The sequence below is a fragment of the Rhinolophus hipposideros genome, assembly GCF_964194185.1.
Source record: "Rhinolophus hipposideros genome assembly, chromosome: 12".
NCBI classification, from domain to species: Eukaryota; Metazoa; Chordata; class Mammalia; order Chiroptera; family Rhinolophidae; genus Rhinolophus; species Rhinolophus hipposideros.
Window position 1 is genome coordinate 65491160 of NC_138058.1, and position 13607 is coordinate 65504766.

At 37.8% G+C, this 13607-nt stretch overlaps 1 protein-coding gene across 2 annotated transcripts in view; it reads left to right on the forward strand.

Moving 5' to 3' along the window:
• OSR1 (odd-skipped related transcription factor 1) overlaps positions 1 to 13607 on the forward strand; it is a 72680-nt gene that overhangs the window by 34136 nt on the left and 24937 nt on the right. The window contains exon 2 of one of the 2 annotated variants that reach the window (XM_081068449.1): positions 127 to 239. The exons of the other annotated variant lie outside the window; for it this stretch is intronic. The gene's annotated coding sequence lies outside the window, so the exon portion shown is untranslated. The remainder of the gene's footprint in view (positions 1 to 126; positions 240 to 13607) is intronic. 2 annotated transcript variants of the gene reach the window in all.

Sequence of the window (13607 nt, forward strand, 5' to 3'; positions counted from 1 at the left end):
GGGGCAAGCATCTATTGCCCATGTTCTTACCATGTCTTTAGCTTTGATTGTCTCTCTACAAGTATTTTGCTATGGATTTTATTCATTCTCAGAGAAAACCATCAGCTCCTCTGTCTGTCTCAACAGCTGGATCTGTATGTGTAACTGGATCTACTTCCATAACTGACCTCTGGCTTTAGACCACACATTCACTTCGAGTTTCTGTAGGCCTCAGGATTTTAAGCAACAGAGAGTTGATGGTGAGTTTTTAATACAATCGGCAACTTTCTTTTTCTTCCAGAAGTCTTGTCCTAGTTATATCTGCTGTTACGTTGGAATGGTGGTTATTATCTTGCAGTGTTCTGCATTTGTATAAGGCATGATTCTTATATCTGTCTTTTTGCATAAGTGGTATCCACGGTAACATTTACACTTCTCATTTCAATTGAAATCACGTATAAGTATAACCTTTTGTTTTGGTATTTTTTTTCTAGTATCTTTAGCATTAACACTTGAACAAAAATGCTTTTAATTACTTCTTCTACTGAAACAGATTAAAAGGTTAAGTTGATTTTCAAGTCCTATTAAGGGAATAGGTGGCATCTTGCTGCCTCCAAGACAAGATACAGGATGTAGAGCAAAAGATAAAAATAAGGCATGTCACATATAGACTATATCCAAGGCCTATATTGAGCTTTGGGAGGCTCTGAGATCAATTGAAGTCCCCTACTGCCCATTAAAGCCCCTCGAGGGTTCATGTAGTCTTAGTAAAAATGAAGCCTGGGGTTGCAGCCTACTCAAGATATCTGAATTTTACTGAGTTTCTGGAGACATGAAAATAAACGCCACTGCAAACTTGCTGAGTGGATGTATGCTAAACAACGCAGTGAGGAAAAGGAGCAGGCCATCCATCTCAGAGCGAGGAGCCCCTGTTTCAGTGGAGGACAGTCCTTACTGGAAAGTCCTTAGTGGACACCAGATTAGCAGAGGAGAGGGCTGCAGACATGGGGGCTACACACAGGAAACAGGCCCAAAACACTAACCTGAGTGGCAATACGGGAAATGAAAAGGGAGAGGAGGTAAACAGTGAGGACTGCGGCTCAAGATGGGGGGTGAGGCAGGCTAGGAATTAGCTCTGCTGCTCCAGTGATAAGCTCTTCTGACTAATTGAGTCCATTGTACCAAGCTAGAATCTTTGCTACATGTTGACCCGGCTCGATGAGAACAATTGTCAGAATGTTTTGTTGGGAACCTTAGGCAAATGAGAAGATCATGGTGCCATGAAAAGGCCCTCTAACTATTTGTTTAATTGAGCCTCACTCCATTACTAAGTTCTAACCAAATAAAGTATCCTAGGCAAATGCTGATCAAGACAGAAACATGTGTCTAAAAAGAATTTTAAATAACTCTGTTGGCATACAGAACAACAGAGTGGCTTCTATCTAATTTTTTCTGTGTATTGATAAAGTTCAAAGACCTTTCATTCAGAAGTCACTGAGAGCTGGGCAATGAACACGTTTGCCTTGCATGTAAGTCAGGAAGGGCTTAGGTTATAGCTGATTCTTTCAAAGTCTCCGATTGAATAGAAAAATTGAACGGAGAAGAGTTTAAGTACTATGAAGACAAAACCATGCTAACTTGTTTCTTTTGCTTTTGTCTATAAACATGCACACACTAGATCAAATTGGAAGGAAGACTGTTGTAGATACCAATAAAATGCTTTGCCAGAAATAGTCACTAGAAAATACAGTAGCTTGTAAATGAAAGATGCTTAAAGTAGCAGAAAACTATGACAACTAATGTATTATATGAGATTGTATGATTAAATCTAACTGTGTGGATTCAATTATAATTGCAGATGTAGGAGCCGGTACATTGGCAGACAGACTTGCCAAGCTCAGCTTGCAAAATAAAGTAACAAAAGCTGGGATCAGACCATGAAATGAATCTCTCTTCGATAGCAGCCTGCCCCAGGAGAATAGTTATTGGGAGGTGGACAGGGGCTAGAACAGAGTAAAATATGATTAGATAGTATCATCAGATGATTCAATGATTCTTGCATAGTTAAAGGAGTGCATAACTAATACTTGAAATACGAAGTACGCAATGTCAGTGAGGAAGTGCCCTGCATCTTAGTTATTATTCTTCTGCTAACTTAAGAGAGCAGAGCTCTCTTCCACTCTGCTGGAATAATGTATGACACTCCTGGGAGTGGGACACAGCAGGGATACTTGTGTGCCTGTATTGATAAGTGGCTTCGTAGATGGTGTGCCCTTTTTTTGACTGGTGAAGCGGGGACCAGTTTGGGTTACCAAAAGATTGGTTTACTTATTTAAAATCCAAGAATGCCCAAATAAATAAGTTAAATAGGATATTAACACAAGAGTATTAAGTCATTTCATGCTGTGAATTGAAGTGTCAGTAGACAACAGCTAACAGATACTGAGTGTGCCAGGTACTGTGTTAAATGTTTTTTTTATTTTCAACTCACTTATTTCTTTCAGAAATGTTAAGGATTAGACATTATTATTATCTACTCAATTTTATAGATGCAGAAAATGAGGCTTGAAAAAGTTAAGGTCACTTCCACAAGGTCACCCAGCTAGTCAAACAGAGTTAGCGCTTACATCGGCTCATCAGACTCGAGTCTGGTTATTTTCCACACTCTGTTACTTCCCAGAAGGCATCTAAGCACACTTCATCTAGATGTTCCAACAACCATGAAGTTATGGGGAAAAAATTAGAATGTGAATGTGATAGACAAAATAATGACCCCCAAAGATGTCCACATTCTAATTCTCACAACCTGTATATGTTTCCTTACAGGACAAAAAGAACTTTGCACATGTAATTAAATTAAAAATCTTGATAGGAGGAGATTTTGCCAGATGATCTGGGTGGGCCCAATGTAATCACAAGGGTCCTTATGACAGGCAGGCAAAAGCACCAAACTCAGAAAAAGGTGACGTGAAGACAGAACCAAAGGTGAGAGTGATGGCTTTGAAGCTAGAGGAAGGGGCTACAAGTCAAAGAATAGAGGTGGCCTCTAGAATCTGAAAAAGGGAAGGAAAGGGGTTCTCTCCAAGAATCTCCAGAAGGAATAAAGCCCTACCGACACCTTGATCTTATCCCAATGGAGCTCATCCTGGACTTCTAACCCATATATAGAATACAAGAATAAATGTGTGGGGCTTTAAAGCTCTAAATTTATGGTAGTTAACACCATAAATGTTAGGAAGCTATACAGGAAACTACCAAAATTAAAATGTAAAAGATTTCCAGAGAAAAAAGTCTAGGCCAAATTTGTGCTAATGGTATCTTAATGGTGATACACTGAGAAAAATATTCTCGGACTTCGTATCCTCTGAGAAGTAATTTAGATAGCATATAATCCGAAAAGATCATGGCTTGCCTTCCCCACATGTGCCTTCCTCTAGGTTGTGGGGATTGATGTGAGAGGAACCAATAAACCAATGCTGAGTCAGCAAATGCCCGTCCTGTGCCCTCAGCTGAATCTTTAGCCCAATCAACCCCTCTTTCTCCACATGAACTCAGTAATAATTACCAGCCTGTGATGTGGAGGGGGGTGGAGTACAATAGATCTCAGCACATTGTGTTCTGAGATGCTTTGTTATTAAAAGAAATCGATACATTTCCCATGTACGGATAATAACCAGATAGAGGTATAATGAAAGACAAACCCCATTTATAACAGCAACCAAAAATATAAAATACTTAGGAATACATTTAGGAAGAAGTGTCCGAAACCTGTATGAAAAAAAATCAAAACAAAACTACAATCACCCCTGAAAGATACAAAAGTAGACTTGAAGAAGTGCAAAGATATTGCCTGGTTTTTGTTTAAGACATCTCAACACCATCGAGATATCAGTTCTCTCTAACTTAATTTAAAAATTGATGTGATCCCAGTAAGCCTTCTTCAGAACTAGAGATGTTATACCAAAGTGTGTATGGAAGGCAAACATGAAAGAATAACTAGGAAAACACTGAAGAGTTGTTGCAGGGATTAACCCTCCAGATAGCTAAATGTATTACCAAACTCTGATCATTGAAACAGTGTGGTAATGGAGTGTGGATAGACAGAAAAGAAAAAGAAAACAATCAGTGGCAAGAATGGAAAGTCCAGAAACAGATGGAACTACATATGGTCATCTAGAATACGATAATGGTGGTTCCTGGGATCACTGGGCTAAAGACGAATTTTTTATATCATGATGTTGAGAAAACTGGAGAGTTACTTATAAACAGAAAAAACTGGATCCATGTTTCACAATATGCAAAGGATTAAGTTCCAAATGAATCAGAACTATAAACCTAAGAAAAGAAACTATACAAGTATAGAGAAAAACGGGAGAATGCCTCTAACTTGGGTGTAGAGTTTCTATGATGTGCTTTTGCTTATTCTTTTAATATTTCCGTTATCTGTTTCAGATGCTCCTCTTACTTGCAATGTATGTTTACATTTAGTTTCTTTCACCCAATCTATAAATCTTTTAATAGTTTATTCTATTTACATATTGATATAATATAACTAATATCATTTACAAGTATACATATTTTGTCTTGATTCTGCCGATCTTATGGTCTCAGTTTTTAATGCTTCCTTGACACCCATTACCTAAGATGGCTATGGCATAGATATAATTGTTTTAAACCTGTTTTTCTTTGCAATTAGTGTGACTTTTAATCAATAGACACAAATTTTCCTTAATCCCTTGAATTTTTTTCTTTGTTAGGACTTCAGTATACATTCTGTTTCATTTACTGGATTCTTCACTTCAGAGACTCCAGTAATCTTTAGGTTAGATTATATCATCCCTTTTTTTAAATTGCTTTAATAGCTTAATCTTTTCCCCTCAATATGTATTGATTATTTTAAACCTTTCTTGTATTCCAGTAATTCAGTTTAAAGTAGTTGACCCTGCTACAATCTGTTTCTAATTAATTATATTTTCTGTGACATAGAAAATATAATTAATTAGTGTTCAGTGATGTTTTGATCCTTGGTTTCTTTTCTTAACTCCACAAATCCCCTTTTCATCTTCCTCTGTTATTTTAACATCTCATTTCTGAGATCACCTTGACTGGATCCTTTGTATTTCTTTGGCATGTGATACCCCTTTTGTCTATCATCTGTCATCATAAACTTCATTGTCTTCTCTTTCTCCAATGTACATGCAAGCTTTCTCCAACCTTTATCATGCTAAGGTGAGCAGCTCCCGCTAACCCTTCTTTTCTTTGTATTGATACAATGTGGGTAACTCTCTCCAAGTCTGCTTGCATCTGGGCTGAGAACAGTCTTTCCCCTGGAAGGTATGGTTCAAATGGGGTTTTCTGTACCCTAACGACTAGAGGAGGGAGAAATGGGGTCAGCTGTTTGAAAGTAACCTCAGCCAGGACTATGTGTAGCCCTGGTTTGCTGTTCGGAGTCTTGTCCTCTCATCCTGGGTTTTGTTAAACTACCATTTCCAATTAATCCCACTGACAACATTGTATAGGAATATCCTTACAGTATTATTTTATCCAGTAAGTTTTTCAATGTTCCTCGTAAAGGGTTGAAACATGAAATTATAATTTGTATCCAAGGGACAAATAGAAAACTAAAAGATCACAAGTAATGATTTGTTAATGAATGTCTATAAAATGTCACATTATGCCAAATGTTTTCATTGTTAAATTTGATATTAGTAAAAAAAAAATCCATATACTTGAAAGGAATTGTATGTTTAATTTTCTTATTTTGTAAGAATTTCTGAGCTTAATTGTGAATTAATCAGTACAATTTTTACGTTCAATAAACTACTTGGAACAAAAGTAGTTTTAAAAGCCAGATTATAAAAGAGTTTCCAAAAAATTATGGGCCAAATTTATATTTAATGGGGATGGGGGTGAATTTTAATAACATTTGTTAGACTGGAGTGGAGATTCCAAAAATAAGGCTGTCTAGAACAACAAGCAACATCAACGTCCCTGCATTCTTGGGTTGCAGATAATTTCTCTGTTCAGTCGAAGCACCCTGGATGTTCCGCCTCAGAGAGTTACCTGGCATCATCCTTGCACCCGACTTGACCTTTTTGATGCCAGCAGCCATTTCTACGTCCTTCCAAGCAAAACAGGAAAAAGATAGTAAAAGTGGTGTGTGTGTGGGGGGGTCTGTGTCATATCTATGGTGGCCCAGAAGCTTTTGAAAGCCTCTCCAGTGGTCTGGTATTTTCTTACCTTATGAGTCCTGCCTTCTGGTGTAGGAACTAGACATTAATTTTTCTGGTTTTCATGTAGTCAGGACACAGGAATGTGATCTCAGTTACTGTTGATTGTACACACCATCCCTGGCTGCAAGAATCGAAGATGGGTCTCCCTGGAGAAATCTGTGCTTTGCCCAATCTCTTGAGGGCTGGTGTAGAACTTTTTTACCTGGTCTGAGGGTAGCGGAGCATGGTGGAGACAGGTGGCTTGCAGATGCAGTGATGGCAGCAGAGGTCCTAGTAACAACACCCCTGGGGCCAGCTCTGTGGGGTGCTCACAGCGCCAGCTCCTGGGCAGGGAAATGATGGGATGTGCCTTTGCAGGCAGTTCTGTGACTGCTCAGTGTTGCCCCAGGCAGTATCACAGCCAATCTCATTCTCTAGCTCTCCTCGGTTGCTATGGGTTTCCTTTAGGAAAAACTGATTCTCTTTCAATTTACCAGTGTGACTGCCTGCATTCCTGTTTGGGTGCCTGTGATAAGAGCCCAGAATGTGGTGAGGGGAGAGTTCAGGTTCTCGGTGTGTGCCACTGCTACCTGCTGCAGCTCATTTGTTTTCCCTTTGGTTAAATAAAATCGTTCTTCATTGCTCTAGACAATTGGCTCTAGGCTAGGGCTGTCAGATTTAGAAAATAAAAACACAGGATGCAGCACGGATTGTGTGATTCAATTATATGGACTGTCCAGATAGGCAAGTGCATAGAAACAAAACAGATTAGTGGTACAAAATGTAGAGCAGGTCTGTGTAGGGCTAGTGGAGGGAATGTGAAGTGACTGCTAATGCGTACGTCTCCTTTTGGAGTTTCTCAACAGAAATTGTGGTGCCGATCGTACAACTCTATACTAAATACTAAATATACTAAAATATTTTAGTATACTAAATATAGTATACTATATAAATATACTAAAACCATTAAATTGTATACTTTAATTGGATGAATTTTAGAATGCATGAATTCTTACCCAAGAAAGATATCAAAAAACATGACACCTAGTTAAATGTGAACTTCAGATAAACAAGAAATAATTTTTAATATGTCTTATATAATCATTGGAATATACTAAGAAATTATTTCTTGTTTATCTGAAGTTCACATTTCACTGGGTGTCCTGTATTTTTTCTGGCAAACCTAGTCTAGATATTTATGATGTCTTTGCTTTTCTATCCCACTTCACTTTAAGTATCACCAGAATAGCAAACCTCAGAAAACGCTTTATTTATTTTTCATTTTTATTTTTTAAATGTCAGACTCTGAGTCATACCGAACAAAACCATGTGGACTCTTGGGAAATTATGTCTTATTTTTTCAGTGGCCACCAGTCTTTCTATGATTGTTGTTTTAACTTCCTGAACATATCTGGTCTAACCATATTCATTTTTTTTTTTTTACACTGACTCCACCTTCCTCAGTGTTGGTGTCTGTAAGGCTGAAAAAAAATTATGTTAGAGAAAATGTGCAGTTGACTTACAGAAAAATGACTATCAATCAGAATATTTTCTAAAGAAAACTTCCTACCTATAAAATTAGCAATCTTTACTCACAAAGTAGGGAACAATTGCAGTAATACTGCAATTATAAAATAAAAATCCTGGGGTAAATGTACATGAGGCAGTTGCAAAGGTCCCCCAAATTCAAGGAGAGGGGACATAGGCTCCACCTCTGGATGGAGAAGTAACAAGGTCCTACTGCACAAAAGAACATATGGGATGAGAGCTATTGTTTTGGCCATCTTTAGAAAATACAAGCTGACACAATATGTTTAGTCATCAATCTTTTAACATAAAACCAAGTTTTTTTAGTTAAATGTGGGTTCACTAACTGGAATTCCTTATTGTTTCACTTATACAAGTATAAACCATGCATGGTCTAAGATTTCAATTTAGAAAAAGGAGTTAACTGTGCTAGGTGATGGATATGTTGATTTACTTTATCTTGGTAATTGTTTTACAGTATATAGTATATATATATCAAATCATCCTGTTGTACACTTTAGATATATACAACTTTATTTGTCAATTATTCCTCAATAAACCTGGAAAAAAATCATTAAGTTTTTTTCTGGAGCTAGATAAATTGGTTATATAATTCATTTGAGGGAATAAATAAGCAAGAATACCGAGGAAACCCCTGGAAAAAAAGGAGCGATACAGGAAGCTAGCCTACTAAATATTTAAAACATACTATAAATATTTCAAACATAATATTTAAAACACTGGTGCATGAATAGACCAAAAGAAAAGCATAAAAACTCCAGAAAAAAATTAATTAGTGTATGATTGAAGTGGCATCTCAAATTGGGGACGGGATTCTTCAGTAAGTGATGGTGAGATAGCTGGATAACCACATGAGTAGAGATGAAATTGGTTGTTGCCCTCATCCTGCATGCTAGGATAAATTATCAGGATAACATCTAAAATTAAAATGTGAAAGTTAAAAAAAAAAATAAAACGACAACAAATACTAAAAGTAGATATGGGTAAGTTTCTCATACTGTGTCCCTGGGGAAAACTTTTCTAGCTATAAGTTAAAATCTAACAGCAATAAGTAAGAAGGAAAAACATTAATTTGATTACTTAAAAACAACAAAAAAATAATTTTGCATGACAAAATAATTTTAAAACAATTAATAAATATTGACAATTTATATCACATAAGGATAATAGACCTAACGCTGGGTTCAACCATGCAAAAGTCTTGGCTTGTTGATATGCAAAAACGACAGTTTTATATTGATTAACCTAATATATAAAGAACGTCACAAAGAGGGAATTAAAAATTTAACAACCCTAAAGAAAAAGAGTCTAGAAATATGCACACACAGTTTACAGGGAAAAATAATGCAAATGGATTGTAATCCATACAAAAAATGTTCAACTTCACTCATGATAAAATATATATATACTAAGAATATACTAATTTTTTATTCAAAATATATATATATATTCAAAATACATATATTCAAAATATATATTTTTTATTCAATATACATACATTGGATAAATTTTTTTATATTCAAAATATATATATTCAAATATATATATATATTCAAATATATATATATATATATGTATGTATACACATATACATATATTCAAACTACAGGGAAATACCATTTCTCACTATTATATTGGTACAAATCTCAGGTGTTGACAACACATGTTGCAGCTGTGGGGAACTAGGCACTCTCATGTGTTGGTGGTGGAGACGCAAATTGTACACCCCCGTGGACAGGAGGAATTGGTATCACCTACCATAATTACATATGAACTAATCCTTTGACTCAGCAATCCTACTTCTAGGGATACTTGGGGGTTCATTATATTTTTCTATTTACTTTTGAATATGTTTCAAACCTTCCATAATAAAGGGGTTGGTGAAAAATACAAATGAAAACAGGAAATGGAAGGCATTAATTAAACCAGTCAGTTGGTGAAAAGGAGATTAGCTAAGAGTGCTTCCACTCCATTTTCATGTGAGGCCATCTGGGTTTGCGGCTTCTTGACAAATATACTTTGTCAGGGTTCTTAACAAGTTAACAGTAAAGAGGGAGGCCAAAATGTCACTTTGATGACTGTGTTAGAAACTAGAGTGGTGGATATCAGCATCTGTAGCTGATGAAGGGGCAGGTCAGGTTGGTAGGTTGAACAGGTTATGCTGGCTGTCTCTAAAACCATCCTTTCCTCACCAGGAAAAGGTTTAGCTTTTTGTGATTCAGGGTCTAAGAGTAACCTCATCCAAACTGTTAACAAAGCTGTCTTCCAGCTCTCCTCTGCAGTTGTATCCACGTAGGAAAATTACTCTGTAGATGCTTTCAGAGTTCTCATTATGGTTTACTGCTCTTTCTGAAAGTGGTCAAGGCTTCTGAGAGCACAACTCGTCTCCACATACCAATCTTTTTACAGAAGCATGGCTGTAACTCAAGACAACTTGCTTCTCATTCTAGAATAGTTTAAGGTGGGGCTCAGTCTGTTTGTTGTGGAGATGTGCACTGCATTAGGATTTTGAGAAATCCCAGATGAGTGTGCAAAGATGGCAAAATGAGTTTGCAAGATCGAGTGTAACAAAAATAGGACTAGCTTTAATTTTTCCAACAACTAAATAATTTCTTTTATAAAGCCCTGTTTTGCTGGGTGGTGTAAGCTTAATTCAATCAATTGGCACATCCTATTCGTTTCCCCTGAGCCATGCAGAACTGAGGGGCTGATGTGGGTTAAGCTATGAGGAAGATGGAGTTGTTTGTCCAGGTTTGTCTGTCCTTCATGTTGGTACCCCCACCCCCAAGGCACCTTCACAGATCCATGCAGCTCTTGCTGTGCCCCCTCAGCAAGGTCTGTTCCAGCCTGCTGGATCTCTCTGCCAAGTTCATGCTGAGCTCAGCGATAGGGTACTAAATATGCTAATATTACTGTACCTCTCTGGACAGATGTAGGACTTCAGGAGCTTAGCTCAGATCCACCTGCCTAGATTTATAAATTTCTACCCTACATCTTGTTCCTTTCCCAAACTCTGCCCAAGGAAAGGAGTGGGAATGCGATAGATATCCTCTCTACTATTGGGGTCACCTACCACCACTACCCCCCAGATCCTCCTTTCTTGAAGATATACAGTTCCCACTCATTCCTAATTCCATTCTACCTTTTGTCTCTCCTCCAAGCTTTAGCTAGACCAGGGAGAAGACTGTGAAGGCCTTTCCTACTCACTATAAAGTCTTCCAAAGAAATGTACCAGAACTGCATGTTTCAAATTTGTAAATGGTAGAATTGAAGGTCCCAAACTCAAAATCAACTGAGAGACATACGAGTCCATCAGAGACAAAATATCATATATACGTTACTAAGATAGTTGATTGAAAGAATGTGGTTTAGATAAGTGGACTAATTGGTGTCCTTAGCACTTTCCCTAAATTATACAATCTTGCAGAGGTCGCTGTCCTAATTTCCAATCGTGAGCCTTCCTTGCATAGGGCAGATCTCTGCCACTTGGTGGAAGGTAGAGCTGATTGTTTGCATCCTACAAAATAAAGGAAGATCACCAAAATGGCTTCTTCCAAACTCACTAATTAGATAACTCACCTTATCCACCGGAAGAGATGAGTGAGGAAGGTAAAGAGGCCCAGATGTCAGTATTATGGAAGTTGTTTCGTATGGAAACATAAAGGAAATAGAAACTCTCTTGCAACTATGACTCGGCGTACCATTGAGATAAAATAAACCTGAGAATAATGTACACGAGGAGTCTACTTTTGTACATATGTGTAAATGCATGAAACTTGGAAACTAGAATACCATTGGTTTGCCTTTAGGAAATATCAGAGACGGAATGAGGTTAAAGAATATCAGTTTTGAATTACAAAGAAGACATTGAGGAATAGGAGAACCTTTTAATGATTTTTAATTTGAGGAGGTATACGTAGGGGTTTCTTTTTACTATTCGATAGGTTCTTGTATAATGAAATATCATTTCCCAGTAGTGCCAAACATTCATTTTCTTGCTTCTTTTCACGTTCCAATTTGTGGTTTTTGAGGTACTCACAAATTAGTGTGGTATTTACCATAAGCCTCAGTCAGTCCATCCCTTAGGAGTGTGGTGTGGGAAAATCATGGAGGCTGTCAGATGTTTAGAAATATTGGACCACTCTGGTGCTGTCCACACAGGCTGCATCCTTTTTGGTGGTTACTGATAGATTGAACCTTTTTTATAAGTTCCCAATTCATGGATCCCTCCCCACCTTGCTCGGGGGCAGCCTCATTCCAGATAATTGCTCTTGCACCCTTCTTCTGGGTTTCAGGAACACAAAGGACTTCAAAGGAGAGCTTCTCCCTGCCTCATGGTGGCAGGTGGGTTCATTAAGTCTGAGAGAACCCTTTTCCATTGTGGAAACAAAGCACCACTGGCTTGATTTCATAAGATGAGTCTTCTAGAGAGAGAAGTACTGGGCAGATTGATCGAGGAAGCCCAGAAAGACTTCCCCTATGAGTACTATTTGGGCAGTGTCCCACTGGAAGCATTTTGCATGCACTGTTGCTTTTTTTATTCTAATTCAGAGCAGTTACAATTTATGTTCAATTAGGAAAACAAAAGGGAATTCACTAAAACAGAGAACATAGGTGAGAGCATATTTGTGTGCTTCTGCTCTGAGTATACAAGCCAACCTCTGAGTCTGTGAACAAATCATAGCATTTTCTCACCTATAAAACAAGGAGTTTGGTCAAAATGGCATAGAAGGGTCCTTCCAACTGTAACATCTGCAAATTCCATGCAGCTGTATCTCTAGAGGCTTGGCCTCTGATGCATTAGCACCAGGATGTCAGTTGTAGCATACAGGACTCGGCGTACCATTGAGATAACATTGGATGACATGCGGTCCCTATCTAGACCTTAAGTCATTGCTCTGACCAGCTTTGAGAGTCTACCCCAACTTAAAAGTTGCCCCACACTTGAGCTCTGCTCAACATTTCTTTTTATGAAGACCATTTGAGTGTTTCTGTTATACATCTTGGTTGCCATGAAAACTTGGCTCGCAAGGCCTGAAACAAACCCCAAACACCTCCTTACATACTTGCTTTATGACATTTTATTTGAATGCCAATATAACAAGTTTATAGTAAATGGAGGATATGGCAGGAGACTAAAATAACACCATAGTCTTTGAACACTCTAATCTGAGCTTAATAATTTTAAGATTTTTAGACATTTGTAACTCAACCTATGGGCATAATCTGGTAGTAATGGTACTTGGGCAAAGATGTTATGCATGGAGCTCAAAAAGATTGTACTGGATCAAATAACACAGTGGTTCCAAAGGAAACTAAATCTTTTTAAAACCCTCAAACATCAGTTTAAACTGTTAACTTTAATTTTAGTTTAAATTCATGTTAAAGTAATTGCATCAAGCTGGGATTAGGTACCGTCTCTGACTCTCCTGCTACAGAATTAACCATTTCACATATTAGAAATGCAAATATAGTTATTTAAAAAGGAAAGGAGGTGAGAACTAAGCTAACGGTTCCTGCCTCCTGTGGTCTTACAGAAGCAACGCCCCTAGGTGCTTCTCCCCCAACCTGGACATCAGTCACCCATGTCTCCATTGGTTCAAAGCCCGAGCCTCCATCTGAGAAAATGACCTAGTGGAGAGACCACAAAAGAGCACTCAGTCCTTGGACATAGTAACATTTTAGCCAGTACCTTCCTCATTCATAATGTGAGTGTTCAAGGCGGACTTGATGATGTTCTTAAGGTAACAACTCTTTCAAGTGCAGCCTGATAGGCCTGGGCAGGGAGCCACCCAGACCAGTATGCCAGTGCCTGCTCAGTAGGTCTCTTGCCCTCCAAATTTAGAAAATTTATCTCTCTTGGTCTCT